The 17,661-nt window shown below is 20.3% G+C and overlaps 2 long non-coding RNA genes across 2 annotated transcripts; both read right to left on the bottom strand.

Annotated features, from left to right (window-relative positions):
- Positions 1–805: 805 nt before the first annotated feature.
- Positions 806–10,950, bottom strand: LOC143378134 (uncharacterized). Its single transcript, XR_013087636.1, has 2 exons — positions 7,592–10,950; positions 806–7,319 (listed from the first exon to the last, which is right to left on the bottom strand). It is a non-coding gene; the product is annotated as an uncharacterized LOC143378134 (long non-coding RNA).
- Positions 10,951–11,421: 471 nt separating this feature from the next.
- LOC143378137 (uncharacterized) lies at positions 11,422–13,282 on the bottom strand. The gene is made up of 2 exons (XR_013087642.1): positions 12,790–13,282; positions 11,422–12,428 (listed from the first exon to the last, which is right to left on the bottom strand). It is a non-coding gene; the product is annotated as an uncharacterized LOC143378137 (long non-coding RNA).
- Positions 13,283–17,661: the final 4,379 nt, after the last annotated feature.

Here is a 17,661-nt window from a genome sequence, read left to right as displayed (position 1 = left end):
TTGTTTCTCTATTTATTTACCTATTTTTTCACTGTTTATTTAACTATTTTTTCCTTTAATGTATTTAACTATTTTTTATTTACCTTTTTTTCTTTGATTTATTTAGCTATTTATGTATATTTGTACACCCATTTTTTCTCTAGACAATTTAACTATTTTTTCACTATTTATTTACCTATTTTTTCTCTTTTTATTTACCTATTTTTTCTCTAGTTATTTACCTACTTTTTTCTCTAATTTATTTACCTCCTCTTTCTGTATTTATTTACCTATTTTTTCTCTATATATTTACCTATTTTTCTCTCTCATTTATTTACGTATTTTTTCTCTGTTTATTTACTAATTTTTTCCTCTAATTTATTTACCTATTTTTTTATTTACCTTTTTTTGTTTGGTTTATTTACCTATTTTCTCTATTTATTTATCTTTTTTTTTCTCTAGATAATTTACCTATTTTTCTCTATTTATTTGCCTATTTTTCTCTATTTCATTTACCTATTTTTTATCTATTTATTTACCTATTTTTCTCTATTTATTTACCTCTTTTTTCTCTATTTACTTACCTATTTTTTCTCTACATATTTCCCTATTTTTTCTCTATTTATTTACCTCTTTTGTTTTCTCCATTTTCTTACCTATTTTTCTCTAGTTATTTACCTCTTTTTCAGTATTTACTAACCTCCTTTGTTTCCTCTACTTCATTACCTATTTTTTCACTGTTTATTTACCCATTTTTTCCTATAATTTATTTACCTATTTTTTTATTTACCTTTTTTTGTTTGGTTTATTTACCTATTTTTCTCTATTTATTTACCTATTTTTCCTCTAGATAATTTACCTATTTTTTTCTCTATTTTTTTACCTCTTTTGTTTTCTCTATTTATTTACCTATTTTTCTCTATTTATTTATCTATTTGTCTGTAGTTATTTACCTATTTCGTTCTCTCATTTATTTACCTACTTTTTCTCTGTCTATTTACCTATTTTTTCCTCTAATTTATTTACCTATTTTTTTATTTACCTTGTTTCCTTGATTTATTTAGCTATTTTTCTCTATAGATACACCTATTTTTCTCTAGTTTATTTACCTATTTTTATCTATTTATTTGCCTATTTTTTCTCTATTTTATTTACCTATTTTTTTATCTATTTATTTACCTATTTTTCTCTATTTATTTACCTCTTTTTCTCTATTTATTTACCTATTTTTTCTCTATATATTTACCTATTTTCTCTCTCATTTATTTACGTATTTTTTCTCTGTTTATTTACCAATTTTTTCCTATAATTTATTTACCTATTTTTATATTTACCTTTTTTTGTTTGGTTTATTTACCTATTTTTCTCTATTTATTTACCTATTTTTTCTCTAGATAATTTACCTATTTTTCTCTATTTATTTATCTATTTTTTCTCTAATTTATTTACGTATTTTTTATCTATTTATTTACCTATTTTTCTCTATTTATTTACCTCTTTTTTCTCTATTTACTTACCTATTTTTTCTCTACATATTTCCCTATTTTTTCTCTATTTATTTACCTCTTTTGTTTTCTCCATTTACTTACCTATTTTTCTCTAGTTATTTACCTCTTTTTCAGTATTTACTAACCTCCTTTGTTTCCTCTACTTCATTACCTATTTTTTCACTGTTTATTTACCCATTTTTTCCTATAATTTATTTACCTATTTTTTTATTTACCTTTTTTTGTTTTGTTTATTTACCTATTTTTCTCTATTTATTTACCTATTTTTCCTCTAGATAATTTACCTATTTTTTTCTCTATTTTTTTACCTCTTTTGTTTTCTCTATTTATTTACCTATTTTTCTCTATTTATTTATCTATTTGTCTGTAGTTATTTACCTATTTCGTTCTCTCATTTATTTACCTACATTTTCTCTGTCTATTTACCTATTTTTTCCTCTAATTTATTTACCTATTTTTTTATTTACCTTGTTTCCTTGATTTATTTAGCTATTTTTCTCTATAGATACACCTATTTTTCTCTAGTTTATTTACCTATTTTTATCTATTTATTTGCCTATTTTTTTCTCTATTTTATTTACCTATTTTTTTATCTATTTATTTACCTATTTTTCTCTATTTATTTACCTCTTTTTCTCTATTTATTTACCTATTTTTTCTCTATATATTTACCTATTTTCTCTCTCATTTATTTACGTATTTTTTCTCTGTTTATTTACCAATTTTTTCCTATAATTTATTTACCTATTTTTATATTTACCTTTTTTTGTTTGGTTTATTTACCTATTTTTCTCTATTTATTTACCTATTTTTTCTCTAGATAATTTACCTATTTTTCTCTATTTATTTATCTATTTTTTCTCTAATTTATTTACGTATTTTTTCTCTATTTTATTTACCTATTTTTTTATTTACATTTTTTTGTTTGGTTTATTTACCTATTTTTTCTCAAGATAATTTACCTATTTTTTCTCTATTTATTTGCCTATTTTTTCTCTAAAATATTTACCTAGTTTTCACTATATATTTACCCATTTTCTGTATTTATTTACCTCCATTGTATTCTCTACTTCATTACCTATTTTTCACTATTTCTTTATCTATTTTTTTCTCTAATTTATTTACCAATTTTTTCTCTGTTTATTTACCTATTTTTTCCTGTAATTAATTTACCCATTTTTTCCTATAATTTATTTACCTATTTTTTTATTTACCTTTTTTTGTTTGGTTTATTTACCTATTTTTCTCTATTTATTTACCTATTTTTCCTCTAGATAATTTACCTATTTTTTTCTCTATTTTTTTACCTCTTTTGTTTTCTCTATTTATTTACCTATTTTTCTCTATTTATTTATCTATTTGTCTGTAGTTATTTACCTATTTCGTTCTCTCATTTATTTACCTACTTTTTCTCTGTCTATTTACCTATTTTTTCCTCTAATTTATTTACCTATTTTTTGATTTACCTTGTTTCCTTGATTTATTTAGCTATTTTTCTCTATAGATACACCTATTTTTCTCTAGTTATTTACCTCTTTTTCAGTATTTACTAACCTCCTTTGTTTCCTCTACTTCATTACCTATTTTTTCACTGTTTATTTACCCATTCTTTCCTATAATTTATTTACCTATTTTTTTATTTACCTTTTTTTATTTATTTAGCTATTTATCTATATTTATACACCAATTTTTTCTCTAGATAATTTACCTATTTTTTCTCTCTTTATTTACCTATTTTTTCTCTATTTTATTTACCTACTTTTTCTCTGTTTATTTACCTATTTTTCTCTATTTATTTACCTCTTTTTTCTCATTTTATTTACCTATTTTTCTCTAGTTATTTACCTACTATTTTCTCCAATTTATTTACCTATTTTTCTGTTTATTTACCTATTTTTTCCTCTAATTTATTTACCTATTTTTTATTTACCTTTTTTCTTTCATTTATTTAGCTATTTTTCTCTATTTATACACCTATTTTTCTCTAGATTATTTACCTATTTTTCTCTATTTATTCACCTATTTTTTCTCTATTTATTTATCTATTTTTTTCTCTAATTTATTTACCTATTTTTTCTCTAGTTTATTTACCTATTTTTTTATTTACGTTTTTTTTGGTTTATTTACCTATTTTTTCTCAAGATAATTTACCTATTTTTTCTCTATTTATTTGCCTATTTTTTTCTCTAAAATATTTACCTAGTTTTCTCTATATATTTACCTATTTTCTGTATTTATTTACCTCCTTTGTATTCTCTACTTCATTACCTATTTTTCACTATTTCTTTATCTATTTTTTTCTCTAATTTATTTACCAATTTTTTCTCTGTTTATTTACCTATTTTTTCACTAGTTTATTTACCTATTTTTTTATTTACGTTTTTTTTGGTTTATTTACCTATTTCTTCTCAAGATAATATACCTATTTTTTCTCTATTTATTTGCCTATTTTTTTCTCTAAAATATTTACCTACTTTTCTCTATATATTTACCTATTTTCTGTATTTATTTACCTCCTTTGTATTCTCTACTTCATTACCTATTTTTCACTATTTCTTTATCTATTTTTTCCCCTAATTTATTTACCAATTTTTTCTCTGTTTATTTACCTATTTTTTCCTGTAATTAATTTACGTATTTTTTTCTCTAGTTTATTTAGCTATTTTTTATTTACCTTTTTTTCTTTGATTTATTTAGCTACTTATCTATATTTATACACCTATTTTTTCTCTAGATAATTTACCTATTTTTTCCTCTATTTTTTTACCTCTTTTGTTTCTCTATTTATTTACCTATTTTTTCTCTGTTTATTTAACTATTTTTTCCTTTAATTTATTTACCTATTTTTTATTTACCTTTTTTTCTTTGATTTATTTAGCTATTTATGTATATTTGTACACCCATTTTTTCTCTAGACAATTTAACTATTTTTTCACTATTTATTTACCTATCTTTTCTCTTTTTATTTACCTATTTTTTCTCTAGTTATTTACCTACTTTTTTCTCTAATTTATTTACCTCCTCTTTCTGTATTTATTTACCTATTTTTTCTCTATATATTTACCTATTTTTCTCTCTCATTTATTTACGTATTTATTCTCTGTTTATTTACCAATTTTTTCCTATAATTTATTTACCTATTTTTATATTTACCTTTTTTTGTTTGGTTTATTTACCTATTTTTCTCTATTTATTTACCTATTTTTTCTCTAGATAATTTACCTATTTTTCTCTATTTATTTATCTATTTTTTCTCTAATTTATTTACGTATTTTTTATCTATTTATTTACCTATTTTTCTCTATTTATTTACCTCTTTTTTCTCTATTTACTTACCTATTTTTTCTCTACATATTTCCCTATTTTTTCTCTATGTGTTTACCTCTTTTGTTTTCTCCATTTACTTACCTATTTTTCTCTAGTTATTTACCTCTTTTTCAGTATTTACTAACCTCCTTTGTTTCCTCTACTTCATTACCTATTTTTTCACTGTTTATTTACCCATTTTTTCCTATAATTTATTTACCTATTTTTTTATTTACCTTTTTTTGTTTGGTTTATTTACCTATTTTTCTCTATTTATTTACCTATTTTTCCTCTAGATAATTTACCTATTTTTTTCTCTATTTTTTTACCTCTTTTGTTTTCTCTATTTATTTACCTATTTTTCTCTATTTATTTATCTATTTGTCTGTAGTTATTTACCTATTTCGTTCTCTCATTTATTTACCTACATTTTCTCTGTCTATTTACCTATTTTTCCTCTAGATAATTTACCTATTTTTTTCTCTATTTTTTTACCTCTTTTGTTTTCTCTATTTATTTACCTATTTTTCTCTATTTATTTATCTATTTGTCTGTAGTTATTTACCTATTTCGTTCTCTCATTTATTTACCTACATTTTCTCTGTTTATTTAACTATTTTTTCCTTTAATTTATTTACCTATTTTTTATTTACCTTTTTTTCTTTGATTTATTTAGCTATTTATGTATATTTGTACACCCATTTTTTCTCTAGACAATTTAACTATTTTTTCACTATTTATTTACCTATTTTTTCTCTTTTTATTTACCTATTTTTTTATCTATTTATTTACCTATTTTTCTCTATTTATTTACCTCTTTTTCTCTATTTATTTACCTATTTTTTCTCTATATATTTACCTATTTTCTCTCTCATTTATTTACGTATTTTTTCTCTGTTTATTTACCAATTTTTTCCTATAATTTATTTACCTATTTTTATATTTACCTTTTTTTGTTTGGTTTATTTACCTATTTTTCTCTATTTATTTACCTATTTTTTCTCTAGATAATTTACCTATTTTTCTCTATTTATTTATCTATTTTTTCTCTAATTTATTTACGTATTTTTTCTCTATTTTATTTACCTATTTTTTTATTTACATTTTTTTGTTTGGTTTATTTACCTATTTTTTCTCAAGATAATTTACCTATTTTTTCTCTATTTATTTGCCTATTTTTTCTCTAAAATATTTACCTAGTTTTCACTATATATTTACCCATTTTCTGTATTTATTTACCTCCATTGTATTCTCTACTTCATTACCTATTTTTCACTATTTCTTTATCTATTTTTTTCTCTAATTTATTTACCAATTTTTTCTCTGTTTATTTACCTATTTTTTCCTGTAATTAATTTACCCATTTTTTCCTATAATTTATTTACCTATTTTTTTATTTACCTTTTTTTGTTTGGTTTATTTACCTATTTTTCTCTACTTATTTACCTATTTTTCCTCTAGATAATTTACCTATTTTTTTCTCTATTTTTTTACCTCTTTTGTTTTCTCTATTTATTTACCTATTTTTCTCTATTTATTTATCTATTTGTCTGTAGTTATTTACCTATTTCGTTCTCTCATTTATTTACCTACTTTTTCTCTGTCTATTTACCTATTTTTTCCTCTAATTTATTTACCTATTTTTTGATTTACCTTGTTTCCTTGATTTATTTAGCTATTTTTCTCTATAGATACACCTATTTTTCTCTAGTTATTTACCTCTTTTTCAGTATTTACTAACCTCCTTTGTTTCCTCTACTTCATTACCTATTTTTTCACTGTTTATTTACCCATTCTTTCCTATAATTTATTTACCTATTTTTTTATTTACCTTTTTTTTATTTATTTAGCTACTTATCTATATTTATACACCAATTTTTTCTCTAGATAATTTACCTATTTTTTCTCTCTTTATTTACCTATTTTTTCTCTATTTTATATACCTACTTTTTCTCTGTTTATTTACCTATTTTTCTCTATTTATTTACCTCTTTTTTCTCATTTTATTTACCTATTTTTCTCTAGTTATTTACCTACTATTTTCTCCAATTTATTTACCTATTTTTCTGTTTATTTACCTATTTTTTCCTCTAATTTATTTACCTATTTTTTATTTACCTTTTTTCTTTCATTTATTTAGCTATTTTTCTCTATTTATACACCTATTTTTCTCTAGATTATTTACCTATTTTTCTCTATTTATTCACCTATTTTTTCTCTATTTATTTATCTATTTTTTTCTCTAATTTATTTACCTATTTTTTCTCTAGTTTATTTACCTATTTTTTTATTTACGTTTTTTTTGGTTTATTTACCTATTTTTTCTCAAGATAATTTACCTATTTTTTCTCTATTTATTTGCCTATTTTTTTCTCTAAAATATTTACCTAGTTTTCTCTATATATTTACCTATTTTCTGTATTTATTTACCTCCTTTGTATTCTCTACTTCATTACCTATTTTTCACTATTTCTTTATCTATTTTTTTCTCTAATTTATTTACCAATTTTTTCTCTGTTTATTTACCTATTTTTTCACTAGTTTATTTACCTATTTTTTTATTTACGTTTTTTTTTGGTTTATTTACCTATTTCTTCTCAAGATAATATACCTATTTTTTCTCTATTTATTTGCCTATTTTTTTCTCTAAAATATTTACCTACTTTTCTCTATATATTTACCTATTTTCTGTATTTATTTACCTCCTTTGTATTCTCTACTTCATTACCTATTTTTCACTATTTCTTTATCTATTTTTTCCCCTAATTTATTTACCAATTTTTTCTCTGTTTATTTACCTATTTTTTCCTGTAATTAATTTACGTATTTTTTTCTCTAGTTTATTTACCTATTTTTTATTTACCTTTTTTTCTTTGATTTATTTAGCTACTTATCTATATTTATACACCTATTTTTTCTCTAGATAATTTACCTATTTTTTCCTCTATTTTTTTACCTCTTTTGTTTCTCTATTTATTTACCTATTTTTTCTCTGTTTATTTAAATATTTTTTCCTTTAATTTATTTACCTATTTTTTATTTACCTTTTTTTCTTTGATTTATTTAGCTATTTATGTATATTTGTACACCCATTTTTTCTCTAGACAATTTAACTATTTTTTCACTATTTATTTACCTATTTTTTCTCTTTTTATTTACCTATTTTTTCTCTAGTTATTTACCTACTTTTTTCTCTAATTTATTTACCTCCTCTTTCTGTATTTATTTACCTATTTTTTCTCTATATATTTACCTATTTTTCTCTCTCATTTATTTACGTATTTATTCTCTGTTTATTTACTAATTTTTTCCTCTAATTTATTTACCTATTTTTATATTTACCTTTTTTTGTTTGGTTTATTTACCTATTTTTCTCTATTTATTTACCTATTTTTTCTCTAGATAATTTACCTATTTTTCTCTATTTATTTATCTATTTTTCTCTAATTTATTTACGTATTTTTTCTCTATTTTATTTACCTATTTTTTTATTTACATTTTTTTGTTTGGTTTATTTACCTATTTTTTCTCAAGATAATTTACCTATTTTTTCTCTATTTATTTGCCTATTTTTTCTATAAAATATTTACCTAGTTTTCACTATATATTTACCCATTTTCTGTATTTATTTACCTCCATTGTATTCTCTACTTCATTACCTATTTTTCACTATTTCTTTATCTATTTTTTTCTCTAATTTATTTACCAATTTTTTCTCTGTTTATTTACCTATTTTTTCCTGTAATTAATTTACGTATTTTTTCTCTAGTTTATTTACCTATTTTTTATTTACCTTTTTTTCTTTGATTTATTTAGCTATTTATCTATATTTATACACCTATTTTTTCTCTGGATAATTTACCTATTTTTTTCTCTATTTTTTTACCTCTTTTGTTTTCTCTATTTATTTACCTATTTTTTCTCTGTTTATTTAACTATTTTTTCCTTTAATTTATTTACCTATTTTTTATTTACCTTTTTTTCTTTGATTTATTTAGCTATTTATGTATATTTGTACACCTATTTTTTCTCTAGATAATTTAACTATTTTTTCTCTATTTATTTACCTATTTTTTCCTCTAATTTATTAAACTATTTTTTGATTTACCTTGTTTCCTTAATTTATTTAGCTATTTTTCTCTATTGATACACCTATTTTCTCTAGTTTATTTACCTATTTTTATCTATTTATTTGCCTATTTTTTTCTCTATTTTATTTACCTATTTTTTTATCTATTTATTTACCTATTTTTCTCTATTTATTTACCTCTTTTTCTCTATTTATTTACCTATTTTTTCTCTATATATTTACCTATTTTTTCTCTCATTTATTTACGTATTTTTTCTCTGTTTATTTACCAATTTTTTCCTCTAATTTATTTACCTATTTTTTTATTTACCTTTTTTTGTTTGGTTTATTTACCTATTTATCTATATTTATACACCTATTTTTTCTCTAGATAATTTACCTATTTTTTCTCTATTTTTTTACCTCTTTTGTTTTCTCTATTTATTTACCTATTTTTCTCTGTTTATTTAACTATTTTTTCCTTTAATTTATTTACCTATTTTTTATTTACCTTTTTTTCTTTGATTTATTTAGCTATTTATCTATATTTATACACCTATTTTTTCTCTAGATAATTTACCTATTTTTTCTCTATTTTTTTACCTCTTTTGTTTTCTCTATTTATTTACCTATTTTTTCTCTGTTTATTTAACTATTTTTTCCTTTAATTTATTTACCTATTTTTTATTTACCTTTTTTTCTTTGATTTATTTAGCTATTTATCTATATTTATACACCTATTTTTTCTCTAGATAATTTACCTATTTTTTCTCTATTTTTTTACCTCTTTTGTTTTCTCTATTTATTTACCTATTTTTCTCTATTTATTTGCCTATTTTTTTCTCTATATCATTTACCTATTTTTATCTATTTATTTACCTATTTTTCTCTATTTATTTACCTCTTTTTTCTCTATTTACTTACCTATTTTTTCTCTATATATTTCCCTATTTTTCTCTATTTATTTACCTCTTTTGTTTTCTCTATTTATTTACCTATTTTTCTCTAGTTATTTACCTCTTTTTCAGTATTTACTAACCTCCTTTGTTTCCTCTACTTCATTACCTATTTTTTCACTGTTTATTTACCCATTTTTTCCTATAATTTATTTACCTATTTTTTTATTTACCTTTTTTTTATTTATTTAGCTATTTATCTATATTTATACACCAATTTTTTCTCTTGGTAATTTACCTATTTTTTTTCTCTTTATTTACCTATTTTTTCTCTATTTATTTACCTATTTTTCTCTATTTATTTACCTCTTTTTCTCTATTTATTTACCTATTTTTTCTCTATATATTTACCTATTTTTTCTCTCATTTATTTACGTATTTTTTCTCTGTTTATTTACCAATTTTTTCCTCTAATTTATTTACCTATTTTTTTATTTACCTTTTTTTGTTTGGTTTATTTACCTATTTATCTATATTTATACACCTATTTTTTCTCTAGATAATTTACCTATTTTTTCTCTATTTTTTTACCTCTTTTGTTTTCTCTATTTATTTACCTATTTTTCTCTGTTTATTTAACTATTTTTTCCTTTAATTTATTTACCTATTTTTTATTTACCTTTTTTTCTTTGATTTATTTAGCTATTTATCTATATTTATACACCTATTTTTTCTCTAGATAATTTACCTATTTTTTCTCTATTTTTTTACCTCTTTTGTTTTCTCTATTTATTTACCTATTTTTCTCTGTTTATTTAACTATTTTTTCCTTTAATTTATTTACCTATTTTTTATTTACCTTTTTTTCTTTGATTTATTTAGCTATTTATCTATATTTATACACCTATTTTTTCTCTAGATAATTTACCTATTTTTTCTCTATTTTTTTACCTCTTTTGTTTTCTCTATTTATTTACCTATTTTTCTCTATTTATTTGCCTATTTTTTTCTCTATATCATTTACCTATTTTTATCTATTTATTTACCTATTTTTCTCTATTTATTTACCTATTTTTCTCTCTCATTTATTTACGTATTTATTCTCTGTTTATTTACTAATTTTTTCCTCTAATTTATTTACCTATTTTTATATTTACCTTTTTTTGTTTGGTTTATTTACCTATTTTTTTATTTACATTTTTTTGTTTGGTTTATTTACCTATTTTTTCTCAAGATAATTTACCTATTTTTTCTCTATTTATTTGCCTATTTTTTCTATAAAATATTTACCTAGTTTTCACTATATATTTACCCATTTTCTGTATTTATTTACCTCCATTGTATTCTCTACTTCATTACCTATTTTTCACTATTTCTTTATCTATTTTTTTCTCTAATTTATTTACCAATTTTTTCTCTGTTTATTTACCTATTTTTTCCTGTAATTAATTTACGTATTTTTTCTCTAGTTTATTTACCTATTTTTTATTTACCTTTTTTTCTTTGATTTATTTAGCTATTTATCTATATTTATACACCTATTTTTTCTCTGGATAATTTACCTATTTTTTTCTCTATTTTTTTACCTCTTTTGTTTTCTCTATTTATTTACCTATTTTTTCTCTGTTTATTTAACTATTTTTTCCTTTAATTTATTTACCTATTTTTTATTTACCTTTTTTTCTTTGATTTATTTAGCTATTTATGTATATTTGTACACCTATTTTTTCTCTAGATAATTTAACTATTTTTTCTCTATTTATTTACCTATTTTTTCCTCTAATTTATTAAACTATTTTTTGATTTACCTTGTTTCCTTAATTTATTTAGCTATTTTTCTCTATTGATACACCTATTTTCTCTAGTTTATTTACCTATTTTTATCTATTTATTTGCCTATTTTTTTCTCTATTTTATTTACCTATTTTTTTATCTATTTATTTACCTATTTTTCTCTATTTATTTACCTCTTTTTCTCTATTTATTTACCTATTTTTTCTCTATATATTTACCTATTTTTTCTCTCATTTATTTACGTATTTTTTCTCTGTTTATTTACCAATTTTTTCCTCTAATTTATTTACCTATTTTTTTATTTACCTTTTTTTGTTTGGTTTATTTACCTATTTATCTATATTTATACACCTATTTTTTCTCTAGATAATTTACCTATTTTTTCTCTATTTTTTTACCTCTTTTGTTTTCTCTATTTATTTACCTATTTTTCTCTGTTTATTTAACTATTTTTTCCTTTAATTTATTTACCTATTTTTTATTTACCTTTTTTTCTTTGATTTATTTAGCTATTTATCTATATTTATACACCTATTTTTTCTCTAGATAATTTACCTATTTTTTCTCTATTTTTTTACCTCTTTTGTTTTCTCTATTTATTTACCTATTTTTTCTCTGTTTATTTAACTATTTTTTCCTTTAATTTATTTACCTATTTTTTATTTACCTTTTTTTCTTTGATTTATTTAGCTATTTATCTATATTTATACACCTATTTTTTCTCTAGATAATTTACCTATTTTTTCTCTATTTTTTTACCTCTTTTGTTTTCTCTATTTATTTACCTATTTTTCTCTATTTATTTGCCTATTTTTTTCTCTATATCATTTACCTATTTTTATCTATTTATTTACCTATTTTTCTCTATTTATTTACCTCTTTTTTCTCTATTTACTTACCTATTTTTTCTCTATATATTTCCCTATTTTTCTCTATTTATTTACCTCTTTTGTTTTCTCTATTTATTTACCTATTTTTCTCTAGTTATTTACCTCTTTTTCAGTATTTACTAACCTCCTTTGTTTCCTCTACTTCATTACCTATTTTTTCACTGTTTATTTACCCATTTTTTCCTATAATTTATATACCTATTTTTTTATTTACCTTTTTTTTATTTATTTAGCTATTTATCTATATTTATACACCAATTTTTTCTCTTGATAATTTACCTATTTTTTTTCTCTTTATTTACCTATTTTTTCTCTATTTATTTACCTATTTTTCTCTATTTATTTACCTCTTTTTCTCTATTTATTTACCTATTTTTTCTCTATATATTTACCTATTTTTTCTCTCATTTATTTACGTATTTTTTCTCTGTTTATTTACCAATTTTTTCCTCTAATTTATTTACCTATTTTTTTATTTACCTTTTTTTGTTTGGTTTATTTACCTATTTATCTATATTTATACACCTATTTTTTCTCTAGATAATTTACCTATTTTTTCTCTATTTTTTTACCTCTTTTGTTTTCTCTATTTATTTACCTATTTTTCTCTGTTTATTTAACTATTTTTTCCTTTAATTTATTTACCTATTTTTTATTTACCTTTTTTTCTTTGATTTATTTAGCTATTTATCTATATTTATACACCTATTTTTTCTCTAGATAATTTACCTATTTTTTCTCTATTTTTTTACCTCTTTTGTTTTCTCTATTTATTTACCTATTTTTCTCTGTTTATTTAACTATTTTTTCCTTTAATTTATTTACCTATTTTTTATTTACCTTTTTTTCTTTGATTTATTTAGCTATATATCTATATTTATACACCTATTTTTTCTCTAGATAATTTACCTATTTTTTCTCTATTTTTTTACCTCTTTTGTTTTCTCTATTTATTTACCTATTTTTCTCTATTTATTTGCCTATTTTTTTCTCTATATCATTTACCTATTTTTATCTATTTATTTACCTATTTTTCTCTATTTATTTACCTCTTTTTTCTCTATTTACTTACCTATTTTTTCTCTATATATTTCCCTATTTTTCTCTATTTATTTACCTCTTTTGTTTTCTCTATTTATTTACCTATTTTTCTCTAGTTATTTACCTCTTTTTCAGTATTTACTAACCTCCTTTGTTTCCTCTACTTCATTACCTATTTTTTCACTGTTTATTTACCCATTTTTTCCTATAATTTATTTACCTATTTTTTTATTTACCTTTTTTTTATTTATTTAGCTATTTATCTATATTTATACACCAATTTTTTCTCTTGATAATTTACCTATTTTTTCTCTCTTTATTTACCTATTTTTTCTCTATTTTATTTACCTACTTTTTCTCTGTTTATTTACCTATTTTTTTATTTACGTTTTTTTTGGTTTATTTACCTATTTTTTCTCAAGATAATTTACCTATTTTTTCTCTATTTATTTGCCTATTTTTTTCTCTAAAATATTTACCTACTTTTCTCTATATATTTACCTATTTTCTGTATTTATTTACCTCCATTGTATTCTCTACTTCATTACCTATTTTTCACTATTTCTTTATCTATTTTTTTCTCTAATTTATTTACCAATTTTTTCTCTGTTTATTTACCTATTTTTTCCTGTAAATAATTTACGTATTTTTTCTCTAGTTTATTTACCTATTTTTTATTTACCTTTTTTTCTTTGATTTATTTAGCTATTTATCTATATTTATACACCTATTTTTTCTCTGGATAATTTACCTATTTTTTTCTCTATTTTTTTACCTCTTTTGTTTTCTCTATTTATTTACCTATTTTTTCTCTGTTTATTTAACTATTTTTTCCTTTAATTTATTTACCTATTTTTTATTTACCTTTTTTTCTTTGATTTATTTAGCTATTTATGTATATTTTGTACACCTATTTTTTCTCTAGATAATTTAACTATTTTTTCTCTATTTATTTACCTATTTTTTCCTCTAATTTATTAAACTATTTTTTGATTTACCTTGTTTCCTTAATTTATTTAGCTATTTTTCTCTATTGATACACCTATTTTCTCTAGTCTATTTACCTATTTTTATCTATTTATTTGCCTATTTTTTTCTCTATTTTATTTACCTATTTTTTTATCTATTTATTTACCTATTTTTCTCTATTTATTTACCTCTTTTTCTCTATTTATTTACCTATTTTTTCTCTATATATTTACCTATTTTTTCTCTCATTTATTTACGTATTTTTTCTCTGTTTATTTACCAATTTTTTCCTCTAATTTATTTACCTATTTTTTTATTTACCTTTTTTTGTTTGGTTTATTTACCTATTTATCTATATTTATACACCTATTTTTTCTCTAGATAATTTACCTATTTTTTCTCTATTTTTTTACCTCTTTTGTTTTCTCTATTTATTTACCTATTTTTCTCTGTTTATTTAACTATTTTTTCCTTTAATTTATTTACCTATTTTTTATTTACCTTTTTTTTTTTTATTTATTTAGCTATTTATCTATATTTATACACCAATTTTTTCTCTTGATAATTTACCTATTTTTTCTCTCTTTATTTACCTATTTTTTCTCTATTTTATTTACCTACTTTTTCTCTGTTTATTTACCTATTTTTTTATTTACGTTTTTTTTGGTTTATTTACCTATTTTTTCTCAAGATAATTTACCTATTTTTTCTCTATTTATTTGCCTATTTTTTTCTCTAAAATATTTACCTACTTTTCTCTATATATTTACCTATTTTCTGTATTTATTTACCTCCTTTGTATTCTCTACTTCATTACCTATTTTTCACTATTTCTTTATCTATTTTTTTCCCTAATTTATTTACCAATTTTTTCTCTGTTTATTTACCTATTTTTTCCTGTAATTAATTTACGTATTTTTTTCTCTAGTTTATTTACCTATTTTTTATTTACCTTTTTTTTCCTTGATTTATTTAGCTATTTATCTATATTTATACACCTATTTTTTCTCTAGATAATTTACCTATTTTTTCCTCTATTTTTTTACCTCTTTTGTTTCTCTATTTATTTACCTATTTTTTCTCTGTTTATTTAACTATTTTTTCCATTAATTTATTTACCTATTTTTTATTTACCTTTTTTTTCTTTGATTTATTTAGCTATTTATGTATATTTGTACACCCATTTTTCTCTAGACAATTTAACTATTTTTTCACTATTTATTTACCTATTTTTTCTCTTTTTATTTACCTATTTTTTCTCTAATTATTTACCTACTTTTTTCTCTAATTTATTTACCTCCTCTTTCTGTATTTATTTACCTATTTTTTCTCTATATATTTACCTATTTTTCTCTCTCATTTATTTACGTATTTTTTCTCTGTTTATTTACTAATTTTTTCCTCTAATTTATTTACCTATTTTTTTATTTACCTTTTTTGTTTGGTTTATTTACCTATTTTCTCTATTTATTTATCTATTTTTTCTCTAGATAATTTACCTATTTTTCTCTATTTATTTGCCTATTTTTCTCTATTTCATTTACCTATTTTTTATCTATTTATTTACCTATTTTTCTCTATTTATTTACCTCTTTTTTCTCTATTTACTTACCTATTTTTTCTCTACATATTTCCCTATTTTTTCTCTATTTATTTACCTCTTTTGTTTTCTCCATTTACTTACCTATTTTTCTCTAGTTATTTACCTCTTTTTCAGTATTTACTAACCTCCTTTGTTTCCTCTACTTCATTACCTATTTTTTCACTGTTTATTTACCCATTTTTTCCTATAATTTATTTACCTAGTTTTTTTATTTACCTTTTTTTGTTTGGTTTATTTACCTATTTTTCTCTATTTTATTTACCTATTTTTTATCTATTTATTTACCTATTTTTCTCTATTTATTTACCTCTTTTTCTCTATTTATTTACCTATTTTTTCTCTATATATTTACCTATTTTCTCTCTCATTTATTTACGTATTTTTTCTCTGTTTATTTACCAATTTTTTCCTCCTATAATTTATTTACCTATTTTTATATTTACCTTTTTTTGTTGGTTTATTTACCTATTTTTCTCTATTTATTTACCTATTTTTTCTCTAGATAATTTACCTATTTTTCTCTATTTATTTATCTATTTTTTCTCTAATTTATTTACGTATTTTTTATCTATTTATTTACCTATTTTTCTCTATTTATTTACCTCTTTTTTCTCTATTTACTTACCTATTTTTTCTCTACATATTTCCCTATTTTTTCTCTATTTATTTACCTCTTTTGTTTTCTCCATTTACTTACCTATTTTTCTCTAGTTATTTACCTCTTTTTCAGTATTTACTAACCTCCTTTGTTTCCTCTACTTCATTACCTATTTTTTCACTGTTTATTTACCCATTTTTTCCTATAATTTATTTACCTATTTTTCTATTTACCTTTTTTTGTTTGGTTTGTATACCTATTTTTCTCTATTTATTTACCTATTTTTCCTCTAGATAATTTACCTATTTTTTTCTCTATTTTTTTACCTCTTTTGTTTTCTCTATTTATTTACCTATTTTTCTCTATTTATTTATCTATTTGTCTGTAGTTATTTACCTATTTCGTTCTCTCATTTATTTACCTACTTTTTCTCGGTCTATTTACCTATTTTTTCCTCTAATTTATTTACCTATTTTTTTATTTACCTTGTTTCCTTGATTTATTTAGCTATTTTTCTCTATAGATACACCTATTTTTCTCTAGTTTATTTACCTATTTTTATCTATTTATTTGCCTATTTTTTTCTCTATTTTATTTACCTATTTTTTTATCTATTTATTTACCTATTTTTCTCTATTTATTTACCTCTTTTTCTCTATTTATTTACCTATTTTTTCTCTATATATTTACCTATTTTCTCTCTCATTTATTTACGTATTTTTTCTCTGTTTATTTACCAATTTTTTCCTATAATTTATTTACCTATTTTTATATTTACCTTTTTTTGTTTGGTTTATTTACCTATTTTTCTCTATTTATTTACCTATTTTTTCTCTAGATAATTTACCTATTTTTCTCTATTTATTTATCTATTTTTTCTCTAATTTATTTACGTATTTTTTCTCTATTTTATTTACCTATTTTTTTATTTACCTTTTTTTTATTTATTTAGCTATTTATCTATATTTATACACCATTTTTTTCTCTTGATAATTTACCTATTTTTTC

Source organism: Andrena cerasifolii, unplaced genomic scaffold (assembly GCF_050908995.1).
Source record: "Andrena cerasifolii isolate SP2316 unplaced genomic scaffold, iyAndCera1_principal scaffold0511, whole genome shotgun sequence".
Lineage (NCBI taxonomy): Eukaryota > Metazoa > Arthropoda > Insecta > Hymenoptera > Andrenidae > Andrena > Andrena cerasifolii.
Note: the sequence above shows the minus strand (reverse complement) of the source record. Positions and strands in the feature narration are given on the sequence as shown.